Source organism: Arachis hypogaea, chromosome 20 (assembly GCF_003086295.3).
Source record: "Arachis hypogaea cultivar Tifrunner chromosome 20, arahy.Tifrunner.gnm2.J5K5, whole genome shotgun sequence".
NCBI lineage: Eukaryota > Viridiplantae > Streptophyta > Magnoliopsida > Fabales > Fabaceae > Arachis > Arachis hypogaea.
In genome coordinates, this window is record NC_092055.1 from 13,628,055 (window position 1) to 13,633,190 (window position 5,136).

A 5,136-nucleotide genomic window follows, 5' to 3' on the forward strand; every position below is an offset into this window, starting at 1 on the left:
CGATAACTCCATTTCATGCATTATTTAATTGATGTAGGCACACTTGGCATCTCAAAGTCACCATAAGTTTGATTTTACGCAATACATTGAAAGAACTTTGGAAGAGGACTTCAAAGTTGTTGTAAAAATCAGGTTCATGTGATGGTTACTATAAGTATTTTAGCAATTAGCTACCAATACATTAATCAAGTGAATTTATAAGCAAGTGCTTTTGTTTTATTTCCAATTATTTGTTGGTTCAGTCTTCCAATCTGGTTCATCACAGTGTTTTGTTTCTCCTGTTTCACACGCATGGTAAGCCAATTCAATAATAATGCTACATCTATCTTATTATTATAACTAATCACAGCACACATATTATATGTAGCTCTACATTTATGCATGAATCTTATCACTGGGTCGTACTCTTATTTGTGGATGCCTTTTGTTCCTTTGATTGTAAGCACATATTTTGAAATTATTATTTATTTAAAACATACATGTACTAATGTGAGAGAGGAAATTAATGAAATGAAATGAAATAAAATACAGATAATTGTAGTAGTTGAAAGCGAGTCACAAGTGATAATAACAAAGACGGGTCTTAGAATTGAAGAAAGATGAGAGATAGTAAAAGACACACGGATGGTGCATCCCGGTGATGATGACCTCTTCTAGTTTAAGAAGCCTCAACTTGTGTTCTACCTCATCAATTTTGTATTCATTCAAGTACCTATATACATACATATTTATTATATGTCAATTATTTTCTGTAACCAATATTGTTTTTTTTTTATAATGTATTTTTTTGTCATTTAAATTTAACTGCAACTTGCATATGGTTGGATGAAATTTTATAAGATAAAGGCAATTCTTAGCATAACGGTAAAGCACAAAATTTTTGGTTTCAAATGAAAAAATATATATAGTTTCTTTTGTTTTTTAAGTTTATCATGAAAAAAATATGTATTTTATTTATTTATGTTTATTATTTATTTAATTTGATAATTTAGCGAGTACATTAATTGATACTTAAAACACTTTTCTATATACATGCAATATATATTATTAGTTTATTCTCCTTATATTGATTAAATTGAATTTAAATATTTAAATATTATTAATGTACGCTATATATCTTTCAAATGTCATATAAATATAAGAAATGTAAAAAAAAATATTTCTTTAGATATAAAAAAAGAGAACCTAAGAAAAACTCAATAAGGTGTTGCTTTAGGTATTAGAAAAAGACAACAACCGCAAATAAACTTAAACAAACATTGTTTTAGGTATATGAAAAAATAATTAGAAAAACTTATACAAGTATTGCTTTAAGTATATGAAAAGACAACTTAAAAAAAATCTAGACAAGTGTTACTTTATATATTAAAAAATATAACTCGTAAAAAGTATTTTCATAAAGTCTTTATTAAAACGTTGTGTTTAGGTTCTCTAAGACAACTCTTATAAGAAGTTACTTTTTTTAGTAAAAAATATTTTTTAAAGGTTGTAAAAAAATGGGTTTCCTTTGATACAAAAAAGTATTGCCTTAAACTAAAGGTAATGGCCGTATAGTTAATTCCCAAAAAGCGTTATGTTTTGTCGAAAAAATGTTGTCTTTGATTAAAAAATAACACTTTTTTTTTATTATAGGCAATATTTTTAAAATGTTGTCTCAACCCAAATTTATTGTAATTATATATTAAAAATAAATTAAATAATATATATTTGTGTAAAATATAGAAATACATAATTTGATGTATATATAATATTTTTGTAAAGACTAAACAATTCAATAGAAAGATATCATATGTCATTAACATAAAAAAAAGAGAAAAGAATTAAAATAGCCATAATCGAACAAATTACACTATACCAAACATGATTGTTGCAAAATTTCTAAGGTTAAGAAAAGATAGATTCAAGGAGTGATGTTACAACTTATGATGATGAATGTTTTTTTTTTTAAAACAGAGAAAGCTCAACACATTAAAGTGGAGCAAAACACATAAACATAAAACATAAAACATAAAACATAAAATATGAAACATGCAGACAGAGATCAATTTCCTGGCACCTCCGGCTATGCTACCAACCACCTAAAGAATCACCGCCAGTCCACTCTTTGTAGCTTAACACTATCCTTGTGTGAATAAAGTCAATACTTGCGCTGTTATTATTACGTTCTAACCAGATGTTCCAGATTACTGCAAAGAACGCCGTGATCCACAACTTCTGTCCTTGTCTTCTGTTGTGCATGCCAATCCAACTTCCAAACAGTTCTTTCATGGTCCCAGGAATAACCCATTCTCTACCAAAGAATCGCAACCAAGAGCACCACACTTGCCATGTTACCTCATACCTAATAAATAAATGCTCAACAGTTTTTATCCCTTTGTGGCACAGGATGCAGATATTATCACTATGAATATCAACTCCTAATCTAGTCAACCTCTCCTTGGTATTAATTCTACCAACTAGCACAAACCAACCAAAAAGCTCAATTCTTGGGGGTACCAGGCCTCTCTATAGTGCACTTATGAAGCTATAGCTCGTGATCTCATCCGACAACGTCTCCATTTGCATTACCTGCAGAAAGGATTTCATGGAAAAGACACCTGTATTATCAAATTTCCACACCACACTATCCTCGCTCTCAGATGATAGCTTTACTGGCCTTAGCCGCTCATGCAGTTGATGGACAAGTTCGAGCTCCCATTGGAATAACTCCCTCCTCCATTGAAAATTTCATATCCAATCTAACCCATCCCAAAACCCACATTCCCCAATTACAGATCCTTGTTGGCTTGAAATAGAGAAGAGTCGTGGAAAATTCACTTTCAGAGGACCACCCTGAACCCAATTATCTTTCCAAATTCGGGTTTTCCTACCATTACTGACTTCCATCGCCAGACCACTCACCAGTTTATCTCGCACCCTTTGCTCGTTGATATTGAGCTGTCATATGTCCTTCTAAGGCCCCTCTTTGACCAGTAGAGACTGAGTTGCTAGCATTACATTAGGGGACAACTTGTTGCAAGAACAGACAATCTTTTTTCACAGCGGACATTCTTCCTTTGAAAATCTCCACCACCACTTAAACAATAGTGCTGTGTTTCTAAGCACTGCATCTCCCACCCCAAGCCCCCAACCTTTTTCGGAGTCTGGACCAATTCCCACTTGACCAACGGTATGCCATAGGTTCCGTCCTCCTTGCACCACATAAAGTTCCTTTGTAAAGCAATCAGTTTATCCGCCACCGCCCGTGGCATCTTATACAAACTTAGGTAATAAATTGGCAAGCTATTCAGTACCGATTTGATGAGGACAAGCTTACCTGCTTTATTCAAAACCTTCGCTTTCCATAAACTGAGCTTCTGTTCCACCTTATCTATGATTGGTTTCCAAGTCTTTACCAACCGCGGATTAGCTCCTAAGGAAACCCCAAGGTATCGAACAGGCAACTCCTTCTTTTGGCACCCCAGTAGGCTACACGCATGATCAACCCAGCCTGCTCACAGTTCACCGGTATCAGATTCGACTTATCAAAATTAATGCTCAGCCCAGACATCAGCTCAAAACATCGCAACAACCTCTTATAGTTTACAATTGTTTCCGTCTCTGGCGGGCAGAATAAAATTGTGTCATCTGCGAATTGTAGGTGCGATAGTTCCACATGATCTCCCCCTACCATTAACGGCGCAATGCGCCTGTTCCTGACGGCTTCCCCCAGTATCCTATGCAAAACATCAACTTATGATGAATGTTTAAATTGTAATTTAATTTGGTGATTGTTACAGTGTCTAGAAAGATGGTACCTAATTTATTAAAAAAAAAATAAAAATTAATATTTAATTTAAAATGTGTAAAAATAAATAATTTTTTAAAATTTAAAATTTACTATAAAAAAAATAAATTAGAAAAAATTCATATACTAACTCATAAACACCATAGAGTTGGTTTTGTAATTGATTCGGGAATAATATTATGGAAATAGATTAAATGTAGGTAAATTTGTGAGAAAAATACTTTTATTAGTAACAAATAAACAACATAAGAATTAAATATGAGAAATAGTAATAGAGAACAAGTATTGAGGCTTTTACTATTGTCACAAATGATGAATGAGCTCTTTTAAAGTGGACAAGAATTAAGTAAAACTTGTTGTTGTGTGTTCTAGAAAAACACCTAAATGCTAATTGTATAAATCTTTGTTTGAAGTTGATTGATAAAATGAAGAACAATGAAAATAATTAGGAGAGAAAAAGAAAGAAATAATCTCCAAAATTTCAAAAATATCTCTCTTAAGAATAGTGAGTTGAAGTCCTTTTATGGTCTCAAACTATTTGAAGGAGCATATTGTCTAATGGTTACAATGCCGTAGCCCATCCTTTTTATTCCAAAGTTTGTCACTAAACGAGATAATTAACAAAAGGTATTTTTGATGTTCTCGTTATTTTAAGTTTTTTTTTTAAACTAAAAATGGGTATAAGAAAAAAGTTGATTTCCACAAATTAAGGTAGCTGACAGTGCTTTAGGTATTCGTGTCAAAGAGGTGTCTAAATAAAAGAGTATTCGTGATATGTGACATTTGTGAAGAGACATCTAGTTTAGTTCATTTCTAATAAGATGATGATAATTTCTACACTTTAAATCAACAAATTCAACTAATCTGCTTTCACCAATTTAATTCCCACTTAAAAGATAAATTCAACTCTTTAAAGTATTCTTTTTGAATTTTATTATTTTGGCCCAACACCTATAGAAGGAATTTTACTCTTTTTTTTTTAATCATATTTTAGACTATTTTAAAATTAGAATAAAATATATTTTTTGTCCTTGAAATTTGTAAATTTTTTTTAAAATATTATTAATTTTTATTTTATTTCAATTTTGTTCTAAAAATTTTTTATTTACGTAAAACACCGTGACACCTAAAATTTAGGACTAATTCAATAATAATGCATGAAAAATATCTCTAATTTGCTTATGTTGATAGTTGTTCTTGTAAAATTATTACTAAATTAATTCTACATTTTTTAAAAATTAACTGTCAAGAATATATTTGATGCAATCAAAAATTTTTAAAACAAAATAAAATTTAAAAATATTTTTAAAATTTTTAACAAATTTTGAGTGCCACAAATATACTATACC